The sequence below is a fragment of the Malaclemys terrapin genome, chromosome 15 (genome assembly GCF_027887155.1).
Source record: "Malaclemys terrapin pileata isolate rMalTer1 chromosome 15, rMalTer1.hap1, whole genome shotgun sequence".
In the NCBI taxonomy this organism is placed as follows: Eukaryota; Metazoa; Chordata; order Testudines; family Emydidae; genus Malaclemys; species Malaclemys terrapin.
In genome coordinates this window covers 1,717,808-1,730,990 of record NC_071519.1, presented here as the reverse complement: position 1 = coordinate 1,730,990, position 13,183 = coordinate 1,717,808, and the positions used below count along the sequence as shown (strand labels likewise).

Here is a 13,183-nt window from a genome sequence, read left to right as displayed (position 1 = left end):
TTTTGGAGATAGTTGGAGGAGGGGAGAAATCCACCGGCTTTCCTGGCAAAGCAGGGGAATCAAAGTTTTGCAAACTCCAAGCAGAGAGGTCCAGGTGCTGGCACGGAGCAGACTCCACGCCACCGAAAGCAGACGGGCTGATAACCATTATGAAACTCCCCATCTCGCCAGGCAAGGAAGACAACAGCTGATCAGAAGACTGTGCTCCCCAGGGGGAGTCTAGGGTTGGTACACAGGGCGGGCGTGTGCAGGGGCGTAGGGGGCACCCCCACATTTTGAAAGGCAGCCAGAAAAAAACAAATTAGTCCTTTCCCTTCGCGGGGAGAGTCACAAGCTAGCATTTCACTAGTGCAAAGTTAAGCAGAGAAAGCAGGCTGCTGTCTTTGACTTTTGCAAAATCCAATCCCTGTTTACATCTGATCGGCGCGTCTTTTACCCTAAACAAATCCCTCGGGCCTCTTGCTTTCCACCAAAATGCTCTCACGCTTACAAGCGCAAGCCAACGCGTGCCACCTGAACCCTGCTCCCGCGAACCAGTTGCCAATCACTCCCACAGCAAATGATTCATGAGATCTGGGTTCGAACTCCCAGCTCCGCCCGCCCCCAGACTCCCCATCTGACCTTGGGCAAATCACGTCACCGCTGTGGTGCCTCGGTTTCCCTATATGTAGCTCAGTGTTAACGAACCTTCCTTTCTCTGTTAAGGCCTGGTCGCACTCAGATTTTGTACCAGGGTAGTGAGGCCGGACCGATACAGTCACATAGGCACGACCACAGGCCTCTCTCCGCTGTACCTCATTACGGATTTGTGAAATAAAAGTAAAACTATCAAGGAGTTGCATTCTACAGCCTATTCTGTACTAATCTGCTTTGATCAAATACAGACACACTGGAAAGGAAGGTGCCCCTTTCACACCTCTGGAGGTCATCAGGCTTCCCACGGCAAATCTGAAATCTTCTTCAAAGGACCACGACTGCTCGTACCATCCCGAAGTTTTCTGGCAAAGCAGGAGTTATTTAAACAGCTGTTACAGCCTCAAACCAGTCACGAGAGGAGGATCAGACATGCTCAGAGTAAACCAGACAAGAATGCCTGACGAAAAGGAGAGGCCGATAAGAAACAGGGAAAATGGAAGGGCAAATAACCACCCGCTCCCACCCTCTTGCTTAAAGCCACAAATCAAAGTCAACACTACACCACTTTGAAAAGAGAAATAGAAAGAGTCGGTTTCAAAGTTATATTAACTCACCAAGCATCGAACCTGAGAGCGTGTTCTTGTAAGCAAAGGTCAGGGTGGGAAGGAAGGGACCATCAGAGTATCACATCTCTAAGGGCGGAACAAAAATGACAAAGCCCACCCCGGAAAGCTTGCTGAGAAATTGGAAAGTGACCCAGAGAATTCCTAGATGGAAAGCGATAAAGTAATGCATTTTTTCCTCCTCCTCCTCTCACCTCTGAGCTAGCTGGCATTCAGAACTAAGGCACAATTTCCAAAAGACGAGATTCCATTTCTAGGGTTAAGAGTCAATGCTTAAATTCCTGGCTGCCACAGATTCCCTGAGTGACGCCGCCTCTACGAGCCTCAGTTTCTGCCTCTGTAAAATGGGCGTAACTAGCAGGCCTCGTCCCATACCTAGGTGCACAGCACCAATAAAAACAGCGTCCCCAAACTGTAAAAATCCAGCGAAGGCCAAAAGCTTGCTTACAGCGAGTGCTCGTTTCAGACACCCATCCCCTCCACGCACACCAACGCTGGGCATGTGTATAAGAGATCGGTGTCTGGAAGCATTCTGGCAGCCCGGTTTGTGATCAGAAGCGTCTGAAAGAAGGGGGAGGCATGTTCTGAACGGGACCACAGCCGTGTGCGTTTGCAGTCGAAGGCTGATGAAGTTAATCCAGCATGCAAGTATGCAAAGAGCAGCAGCCGCTAAGGAAATAGTCTTCAATAAGTAATTATCTGCGATAATACCCACTACCTTTTAGGCACCGCCAGCCAATCCTACACTAAGAGACAAAGGTCAGAACAACCGGCACGCTCTGGGTTTTTAAAGGGGACGTCAACAGAGCGGAGATAAGCTCCTTCGCCCTGTAAAATCCAGGCCCGACGGTTATAAGATTTCCCACCCATCGCATCCTAATTTTTCCGTGCTGCCTGCAAAAATGGCCTAAAATTCCTGAAGTGACGACGGAGGTTAGCCTCGTCCGTTTTCTGAAAAAATCATGTCCCTCAGATGCTCAAAAAAAAAACCCAAAACCAATAACCCTGTTTTTTTGTTTTTAATTGTTAAATTGCTTTTGTAAATTTAAGCTGCTGAGAATTCGTAAACCGCTACCATTTTTTAACTAGTGGCTGGTGCGAAGTTTCACCAAGTTTTAAGGCCAGAAGGGGCTATTATTCCTTCCCGCGTCATCCTAGCCACTTCGGCTTGAGCGAAAGCAGATTTTTTTGTAGAAAGGGACTGCCCCAGTCTTTTGACTCCACGCGATGGAGACTCCACTGTGTTCCCAAAAATACATGCCCTGTTTCTAACCTGAATTCACCTAGCTTCTGTTTGGATCTGTTCTACCTTCCTCTACATGTGGGGTTGGTGGATGCATGGGGGCCCGCAGATGATGCGAAAGATGCACCTCCATTTGAAATGTCATAGGGGGGCCGCAAATGACAAAAAAAAAAGATTGAAAACAACTGCTTTGTACCATCAGAGAGTCGTGTGGACTCTCAAGATCCCCCCTACGTAGGTATAAGCAACCGGGGAATGTCTTTAGATGACACATTTCCGTCTTTGTGAATCAGACGGCAAAGCGAGAAAGAAAGAAAACCAACTCACTTCACACTTCTAAAAATAATCCGTGATCACACACACAACTGCGTGTTCCCAAAAACCTCCTCTCTGCAAATCCACCGGGAGGCATCCAGCACAACATCACGCCCCCTGCCCCAAAAAGCGCCCACGGGGTTCCCAGAATCCGCGAGGGCTTGACACTCAGAATCACAGGAGAGGCACCTTTGTCACCTGGCTCCTTTCCAGATACATGAGCGGTGCCCAGCCCAGCATCCACCCATCCCTCACAGATCCGGGGCAACGACTCCCCAAAGTTTCTGCCCTTAACAAGTTGAACTTTTTCCCCACTCCTGCCCGCTTCCAACCGGCTCCCCTTCTCGCTCCCGATGGGACTCCCGAGTAGGGTGACCAGATGTCCCGATTTTATAGGGACAGTCCCGCTTTTAGGGTCTTTTTCTTATATAGGCTCCTATTACCCCCCCCCCCACCCTCTGTCCCGAATTTTCACACTTGCTGTCTGGCCACCCTACTCCCGAGCAGCATGTGAACAACTCATGATCCAGCCCAATTCTCTCAACACACAGCTCCCTGGCATGCCGCAATCTGCCCCTCTTCCCTTCAAATAGCTCCGTCCCCCAAACCTCTCCACCCCCCGTCCCGTGCCTTGCTCCCCCAGACACCCCGCACAGGGCACCCCACCCCACAAAGGATTGCTCAGCAAGGGGGTCCCCTCCCCCCTCTGCATTATCCCCCATCCCACGCATTGCTAAACAAAGGGGGCCCCCTCCCCCCACGCATTGCACAGTAAGGGGTCCCCTCCCTCCCACCCCATCCCATGCATTGCTCAGCAAGGGGGGGTCCCCGCTCCCCCAGTGCATTACCCAGCAAAAGGGGATCCCCTCCTTGCATTACGCCTCCCCAAACCACTTACCTGTCCTTCCAGTGGCCCCCCCGCACCATCCCTAGGGCCTGGCTAAGACTGGGGTGTAAGGGGGGCAGGAAATTGAGTTGCAAACCTGACACCCCCCCTGGCTTTGGGGGGGGGTTGCTTCTAGGGCTGTTGCATCCTGGCCGGCCCCGTGCAATCCCCGGGACGGGGAGCTGGGGGTGCTGCAAAGACAGGAAAGGGGGGGCTCCCCCAGATTTGCACTGGGGCGCGGGCGGGGGGGAGAAGCAGCAGCGGCCGGCAGCGCCCGCCGGGCTGGGCTGCAAAGGGAAGCGGGGGGGCGGGAATGTCGCGAGACGGGAAAGGCGCCTGGCCCCTCCCTGGGAGCTGGGGAGGGGCCTTAAAGGGGCAAGGCTGGGGGGGCTAGGTAGCTCCTGTGGGACAGGGTCTTGGGGTGCAAGGCTTGGGGGGCTTTGCAGTGCTGGGGAGGGGTCTTTGCAGTGCCTGGGGGGGAAACTGGGGGCTTTGCAGTGCCGGGGAGGGAATCTGGGGGGCTTTGCAGTGCCGGGGAGGGGGCTTTGCAGTGCCGGGGGGGAACCTGGGGGGCTTTGCAGTGCCGGGGAGGGAATCTGGGGGGCTTTGCAGTGCCGGGGAGGGAATCTGGGGGGCTTTGCAGCCCCTGGGAAGGAGCCTGGGGGCTTTGCAGTGCCTGGGAGGGGGCTTTGCAGTGCTGGGGGGGAACCTGGGGGGGTTGGTTGCAGTGCCGGGGGGCTGGGAAGGGCCCCTTGCTGAACAAGCCTGGGGAGAAATCCCTGCAGAGCAGCTGCCGAGCGATGTAGAGGGAGATCGGGGGGAGAGCTGGGGGGACCCCCTGGGGAGAGCTGGGCTACTCAGCCATAGGCTGTGGGGCAGGGGCGCTCCGCGGGGCAAGGCATGGGGAGGGGAGCCTGCTGTTCCCTGCCCCGTCCACCCCGTTTCCAGTTCAAAGTGTCCAGCAAACCTTCACGCATGACGTACCAACCATGGGGTACTTCCCCACCAGGGTCTCCCCAGCTCTGCCACATGAGGGGGGAGTGGAAAAATCCCTCCCCCAAGCATGACAGACAAAGCCGTGGCCGCGAAGCGCCCGAGTCCCTAGCTCAGACAAGGCGGGAAACTGACCCCGACTGCCTGAGTCAGCCGAGAGCCTGAACCGGTTGCTTTGAAAGCAGGGGGGAGCTGCCCCGTTCCTTGCAACGCGCTCGTGATGCTGCTTGCCTGAGCCTGCCAGAAAGGAGAGGGGATCTGCCCCAGTATTAAGCGTGGGGGCACGTCCCCCAGAGAGCTAGCTGGGTCGTGGGGGGAGGCCTTTAACAGTGAATGTAGCCCAGCTTCAAGCCCCTTCTCTCCCTGCAGCAAGCACACGAGGCTTTGGGCCTCTGGGAGAGAAGAGTAAGAAAATCTGTGTTGAGAGGAAGCTGCAACGTTAGGAGCTTTATGGCTTTTTCCATGATTCACATTTTTACCCCCCACCCTGCTCCCATCATACCGATCTAGATAAAAAAAAAACATTACGGGGACAGACAAAAAGGTTTGATCTTCCCACATTGCTTGTTTCCCTTTCATCCTGGACACCGCCAGCCGCTCCCGGCCAGCCGCAAATGTTCCTGGTGTGGAAAAACACAAGGAAACTCAGGAAAGGCTGGTCAAGGGCTTGCACTGGATAAGGTGTGGCTGTTGCGTTCGAGACAAGCCGCCCTCTGGCGTTTTCCTAGTGCATCGCATGCCTGCCGGGAAAAACAGGGCCTGTACCCCGGTACTGCATAGTTTTGCTTGACTGCAGGTGGCATAGGGACAGTCCTGATTTTGGGGGGCTTTTTCTTATATAGGCACATATTACCAGGGCTGGTGCAACCATTTAGTGACCTAGGCGGTCGCCTAGGGCACTAGGATTTGGGGGGTGCCATTTTCTTCGGCAGCGACCCTGGCGGCCGGATCTTCGGCCTCCCCGGTCGCCGCCGGCATTTAGGCGGAGGGAGCTGGGGCAGTGGAGCGCGGGGAGAGCCGCCTGCAGCAAGGGGGGCGGGCAGCACGCTGGGGAACTCCCCACCCCAGCTCACCCCTGCCCCACAGCGTGCTCGGGGAGGAGGTGGAGCAGGGGTGAGCTGCTTCACTTCTCCCGCCTCCCAGGCTTGCGGCGCCAATCAGCTCAGGAGGCGGGAGAAGTGAAGCCGCGACGGCGTGCTCGGGGAGGAGGCGGGGCAGGGGTGAGCTGGGGCGGGGGGATGCCTCAGGGTGGGGAGCTGCCGCAGGAGGGGCGCCTCAGGATGGGGCTCGGGGACGGCGGGGAGCGCAAGGTGGACGTTTCGCCTAGGGTGCGAAACATCCTTCCACCGGCCCTGCCTATTACCCCCTGCCCCAATTTTTTACACTTGCTGTCTGGTCACCCTACTAGAAGGGGACATGTCTTATTCCCAGTCTCTGCACTCACCGGTTGTCTCTTGTCATGCTGATTCTTTGCATGGCCTGCGTGCCCTACTGGCCGGGATCCCGTCAGGCTAGGGCCCGCACGGACACAGACCAAGGGATGGCGCAGCTGGTCCCCCAAAGCTGCCAATCTGTGTAGACAACAAGAGACAGGAGCTGGGGGGAGACAAGCAAACAATGGGGCAGCACTGGTCAGCATAGTGAATGGGGGTCTCGGGACGCGACCAGCCTCACCGTTGTCAATTTTTCTGTAAGGGGCAGAGTCTAAAATCACCCCCCTAACCGAGACAGCTGTCCCAGTAAAATGTGGGCTCGGTCGATACTTGAAGTAGCCCAGGGGTACGCAGAGGTCCTCCAGGGGGTACATCAACTCCTCTAGATACTTGCCTGCATACCAGGCGACATAAAAAGCACTAGTGCCGTCAGTCCAAACTAAAATCTCATGCAGCCCAAATGAGAACGTCAGCAACCATTCAATCACAGCATGGCAGGGACACGTCTGTATTTCCGTGTCTGATTTTGTAAGCACGTCGTTTTTACAGAGGGTGGAGGGTTAGAGCAGGGGGGGCTGGTAGCCAGGACTCCTGGGTTCTCTCCCTGGCTCTGGGAGGGGAGTGGGGGCTGGTGGTTAGAGCAGGGGGGCTGGGAGCCAGGACTCCTGGGTTCTCTCCCCGGCTCTGGGAGGGGAGTGGGGGCTGGTGGGTTAGAGCAGGGGGGGCTGGTAGCCAGGACTCCTGGGCTCTCTCCCCGGCTCTGGGAGGGGAGTGGGATCTAGTGGTTGGAGTCAGGATTCCTGGGTTCACCCACTCTGGGTCTGACACTGCCCCCCTTTACACGAGTGGGCTGGATGCATCCGCCCACGGCACCGCTTCTGATTAACTCCATTCACACGCTTGTGTCCTGTCTCCTGCCCGGTAGCTACTCTCTGTCTTCGCTCTCCGACCTCGGCTGGAGCCCTCTGACCCCAACTCTTCTTCCAGGCCCATTTCATCCCCCCCTTGCACCTGGACTGGGCCCAAGACCAGCGGTAATGCCCAGGCCCCGAACCGCCCATTTCCCAGCCTCGCATGGGCCTGTAGCAAATGGCAGAAAAGCCACTGATGTTTTTTGGTGGGGGGTCGGCTTCAGCTGTGGCGTGTGGGAAGCAAACAGACGAGTCCGTCTTGCAATGCCCCCACTTTTACAAGCGGGAACCCATTGGCTTCAGCCTGCTCCCGATTCAAGCCGGCGTCCGTGAGCGGAGATGCCGGCCGGTTTCCACGGGCAAGCTGGGCACGGGCAGGGACCCACCAGACCCCCGGCCCACCACCACTCCCGCCGAGGGGCAGGCCATGCCAGCCCAACGTCTGGGCACCGCGGCGGGCAGGCGGGACGGATCTGAGCCTGTCTGCCAGGTGTCCTTAGGGGGGTGATGTGTGGCCAGGGTCCGGGTTGGGGCGGAGACGCCCGTAGATGTTAGGGATCATGGCAGGTGCCGGAACCAGGAGCTGAGGGGTTTCTGCGCCCCCCATGCCCCGGTCCCGTCCAAGCGCCTCGCAGTCTGGGGGACTGAGCTGCCGGTCTCGGAGGAGCAGCCGCCCGCCCGTTTCCAGCCCTCCCAGTGGCTTTTCCCGCCTTTTTCCAGCCCCCCAACGGTTTCTCCAGCCCCCCAACAGTTTCTCCAGCCCCCCAATGGCTTTTCTGCCTTTTTCCAGCCCCCCCAATGGGTTTTCTGGCTCCCCAACAGTTTCTCCAGCCCCCCAATGGCTTTTCCTGCCTTTTTCCAGCCCCCCAACAGTTTCTCCAGCCCCCCAGTGTCTTTTCCCGCCTTTTTCCAGCCCCCCAACGGTTTCTCCAGCCCCCCAACAGTTTCTCCAGCCCGCCAATGGCTTTTCTGCCTTTTTCCAGCCCCTCAAATAGTTTTTCCGGCCCCCCAAAAGTTTCTCCAGCCCCCCAACGTTTTTTCCCGCCTTTTTTCAGTCCCCCAACGGCTTTTCCCACCTTTTTCCAGCCCTCAGGCTTGCGTTGTCTGAGGTGAGGGGAAGCCGCCCCTGTGCGAGCGTGTCATCCCCCCCCCCGCGCCTTGTCCCCTTGGCCGTGTGAGGGGGTGGGGGAAAGGGGTCAGTGACCCCCCTGTGCCCTGTCCCCATAGTGGGGTGAGGGGGTGGGGGAAAGGGGGCAGTGAGCCCCCCCACGGCCTGACCCATAGGAGGGGTGAGGGGGTGGGGGAAAGGGGGCAGTGACCCCCCTGTGCCCTGTCCCCATAGGGGGGTCAGGGGGTGGGGGAAAGGGGGCAGTGACCCCCCTGTGCCCTGTCCCCATAGTGGGGTGAGGGGGTGGGGGAAAGGGGGCAGTGACCCCCCCCACGGCCTGACCCATAGGAGGGGTGAGGGGGTGGGGGAAAGGGGGCAGTGACTCCCCCCGCGCCCTGTCCCCATATGGGGGTCAGGGGGCGGGGGAAAGGGGGCAGTGACCCCCCTGTGCTCTGTCCCCATAGGAGGGGTGAGGGGGTGGGGAAAAGGGGGCAGTGACCCCCCTGTGCCCTGTCCCCATGGGGGGGTGAGGGGGTTGGGGAAAGGGGGCAGTGACCCCCCCACGCTCTGTCCCCTTAGGAGGGGTGAGGGGGTGGAGGAAAGGGGGCAGTGACCCCCCACGCCCTGTCCCCATGGAGGGGTGAGGGAGTGGGGAAAAGGGGGCCACACCCCCGGTAACAACCCAGAGTCCTCCCGTCCACCCCCCTTCTGCTTCACATGCTGGGTCCCCCCAATATGGGAAGGGGACTCACAGGACTGACCCCCCCCACAGGTGCCCTGAGGTGTCACGCAGGGGGGATCATCTGGGAGAGACCAGGGAGAGGGTATTAATGGGGCAAGGGTACCGTGGAGGGGGTATTAAAGGGGTAAGGGGTACCATGGAAGGGGGTGTTAATGGGGCGTGGGGGTACCGTGGAAGGGGTATTGATGGGGTGAGGGGTTACTACGGAAGGGGTATTAATGGGGCGAAGGGTTACTATGGAAGGAGGTGTTAATGGGGCACGGGGGTACCACGGAAGGGGTATTAAGGGGGTGAGGGATACCATGGAAGGGTGTGTTAATGGGGTGCGGGGGTACCGTGGAAGGGGTATTAATGGGGCAAGGGGTTACTATGGAAGGGGTATTAATGGGGTGCGGGGTTACTATAGAAAGGGTATTAATGGGGCGAGGGGGTACCGTGGAAGGGGTATTGATGGGGTGAGGGGTTACGATAGAAAGGGTATTAATGGGGCGAGGGGGTACCGTGGAAGGGGTATTGATGGGGTGAGGGGTTACGATAGAAAGGGTATTAATGGGGCGAGGGGTACTGCAGAAGACGTATTAATGGGGTGAGGGGTTACGATAGAAAGGATATTAATGGGGCGAGGGGTACTGCAGAAGACGTATTAATGGGGTGAGGGGTTACTATAGAAAGGGTATTAATGGGGCGAGGGGGTACCGTGGAAGGGGTATTGATGGGGTGAGGAGTTACGATAGAAAGGGTATTAATGGGGTGAGGGGTACCGCAGAAGACGTATTAATGGGGTGAGGGGTTACTATGGAAGCGGTATTAAGGGGGTGAAGGTACTGTGGAGGAAGAGACATAGAAGGAGCTGGGTGCACTGGATCCCTCTTCTCCGGGCCCCTGTGTGGGTAGAGGAGCCGGGGACGGTCTATGGGGTGGCACACGGTGGGCAGCGGGTATTATATCAGGGATATATGATAGGCAGGAACATGGAAGGGTGAATTATCGGGGTGCCCATACACACAGCTCTGACACCCATAAGGGAAAGGTCAGTACCGGAGCACAGCAGGGTGGTACCTAGGGAGCATGGCCTGCCCTGAGTTACATGTGACCCCGTGTTATTGGTTTGCACCCTGCAGGATTAAGGGTACCCCCCAGCACGGTAGCAGGGGGACACTCACGACTGGGGAGATCAAGGAAAACCCTGGGGACCATCGCAGCAGCAGCCAGGCATGGAGGAGGAGACCTGCACGCCCCTCGTCCCATTCGCTACGTATGTTAATTAATTGCCCCAAAACAGATCATGATCTTTTTCAATGGGGTAACCTGGCTTTTTAAGTGAGTTTTGTCTGTTGCTCTCCAAGTCATGGGATAGTGTCACGGACTCACAGATAGTGCCCACACTTGGCCCCGTGCAGTCCGTGAGGGGTGCCCCTTTTAGTGAGACAGCCCTTCTCAGGGGTCCACTCTCTCTTGGGGTCAGGCCCCTCCACCTCCTGGAGCCGCACCTCTCTGAGCCTTAGCACGTCTGTCTCTGCCGTGGGCCTCCTCAGGGAGTCCACTCGCTCTGGACCCCCGGGGCCTCCGCCCCCAAAGGGGTTGATGCCACCCTGTTCTCTAGACCGGAGCGACTCTCAGCCAGCATAAAACAGGAGGATTTATTGAGACTTGAACACAGACCAGGAAACTCTCAGGGCCTCAGGCCTGGCCTCCCTCAGCCCAGCACACCCCAGTCTCTCTGCATCCAGGTGGGCTCTGCCTGCTCCCCCTCTCCAGCCCCGAGCCCCCCTGCTTCCCAGCTGGGCATCTGAGATCCCCGGCCCCAGGCCCCGCCTCTGTTCATTGTCTTCTCTCCAGGGAAACAGGGTCGTAAACCGGGGCCTCCTCTCCTCGCTTCTGTCCTCTGGCTGGAACCGGCTGGTTAGGTCACTGGGTCCTCACTCTGCAGCCCATTGTCCACCCATTGGCCAGAACCGGCTGCGTCTCCTCAGCTGGGGCTCCGGGTCACCAGGTCACCGGTCGCTGGGGTATCCATCCTCCCGGCCATCGGCTGGGTCCCCACGTCCTCCGCATGCAAACCATTGAAACTCCACAGAAAACAAGAAACCCCCCCACTTCGTCACAGATAGATAGATAGATAGATAGATAGATAGATAGATAGATTGAGGGGGTGGATGGGATAGATAGATAGATAGATAGATAGATAGATAGATAGATAGATAGATAGATAGATAGATAGATAAAGGGGGTGTATGGGGATGGCTGGTAGATAATGTGTGAGATGAATGGATAGATATGGAGATGGAGAGAGAGAAATGTATGGAGAGAAGGAATGGATAGATATGGAGATGGAGAGAGAGAAATGTATGGAGAGAAGGAATGGATAGATGGATCAATCAGTAGATGTATTTGGGGATAGGAGGATAGATAAGTAAATGTGTATGGGGATTGATGGATCCATCTGTCTGTCTGTCTCTAGACACACCCCTCTCTTTCTCTCTGTGTCCTGCAGGTCTGTCTATCTAGACAAATATGTGTCTGTCTAGCATCTGGGCAGCTGAAGAGGAAGTATTTAAAAAAAAAAAAAAAAAAAAGGTTGTTCTAATTGTCACTGGGAAATATTTCCACCAGGTGGCAGAGATGAGTTGAGTCAGGAAAGTTTTGTTTTTTACTGTACAGTGTACTGAAATACAGTGAAGTCAGCGCTAAGAAATCGCCCCCTTTCAGCATCACGAATTCCCAGGATTTTATCATGAGTCTCACAATAGTTGATATTTCTCTTAAAGCCCCAGTGCCTGGAGTCATGTTATAACATACAACACTCAGCTTTAATTTTTTTTACAATTTTTAAGAGAGCTCAATTTCTGGTCCTAATGATTGCAGAAAACAGCTGGAAAATGTGAGACCTAAAGGGTAAAAAACAAACAAACAAAAAAAAAACAGATATCAGATAAGTCCTAATGCTTATTAACAGACTTTTAAAATATCATGATTTTTAAGCCAATAGCAAGATTTTTTGGGCCTGACTCCTGAATTTCATGTGCACTTTGGGTAGGTGCATCCAAGCACTTTTAAAATGATTGCCTTGTAGCTTCCAGTGTCGATTCATTCAATCTTTTGGCTAGACACACAACTTTACTAAGCGCCTGGTTTCTGCTGGTCTATAGATTAATTGCTAAAGACAGAGTGTATTGCTGTTTGCTGTGGTAGGTAAGTCTCCGATCAAGCATGGCTTGCTTCTAACTAGATGGGGAAGTGTTAATGCCATGGTACAAGGCGGAAGCAGGCTGAGATGCTGGTGTTATACGCAGAGAATCACTTCAGACATGGGGGGTTTCAAATCTCATTTCCCCCCCCCGTGTTTCATTAACAAATGAATGAACTAATGGCCAGTGATGGACCTATCCTTCATGAATTTATCTAGTTCTTTTTTGAACTCTGTTATAGTCTTGGCCTTCACAACATCCTGTGGCAAGGAGTTCCACAGGTTGACTGCGTTGTGTGAAAAAATACTTCCTTTTGTTTGTTTTAAACCCGCTGCCTGTTAATTTCATTGAGTATCCCCTAGTTCTTGTGTTATGAGAAGGAGTAAATAACACTTTCGTATTTACCTTCTCCACACCCCTCATGATTTTATAGACCTCTATCCCATCCCCCATTAGTTGTCTCTTTTCCAAGCTGAAAAGTCCCAGTCTGATTAATCTCTCCTCATACGGAAGCTGTTCTATGCCGCTAATAATTTTTGTTGCCCTTTTCTGAACCTTTTCCAATTCCAGTATAAAGTACTGAGCCACCACTTTTAAAGTCTCCAGAGTTTGCATGTTAGGCGCTTAGATCCAGCTTGTCTTACTGAACCCTGGGGGTCACCCCCAAATGGGTCCCCTCTGAAACCTGACCCTCTTTCTCCAGCTCCGTTCCTCATACTACAGCAAGTGGGACCGTCGTCCCCATCCCCCTCCAGCAGTGGAAGAATACTCGCATGTGTAAGCCGTGCTAGAAGACGCTCGTGCAAAGTGCGTGGACTTAATTTGTCAGCTCACGGACTAGTGCGAGCCACCTGCACAGGACTCGCCATCGCCACCGTATAAAAGCTCTCTTTGTTTAATGATTTAACATTAGTCAACTTAATGATCCCCTAAATAATACTCCCCTACCAGAAGCAAAGAAATAGCATGACAAGGGTAAATTTTCCAAGTATCGTTATCTTCTCGGCTTCATGCCACTGACGTACCTTTGTACTGAGGGTGATATTGTACCTCTGTTTAGCCACAAGTCGGCATTTTAAATGTCTTCCTCTGCCTGGCTTAATAA

The 13,183-nt window shown here is 55.1% G+C and overlaps 1 protein-coding gene across 1 annotated transcript in view; it reads right to left on the bottom strand.

Annotated features, from left to right (window-relative positions):
• Positions 1-1,912, bottom strand: part of KIF1C (kinesin family member 1C) — a 30,218-nt gene extending 28,306 nt beyond the window's left edge. The window contains 1 exon segment of the mRNA XM_054049516.1: positions 1,454-1,912. The gene's annotated coding sequence lies outside the window, so the exon portion shown is untranslated.
• Positions 1,913-13,183: the final 11,271 nt, after the last annotated feature.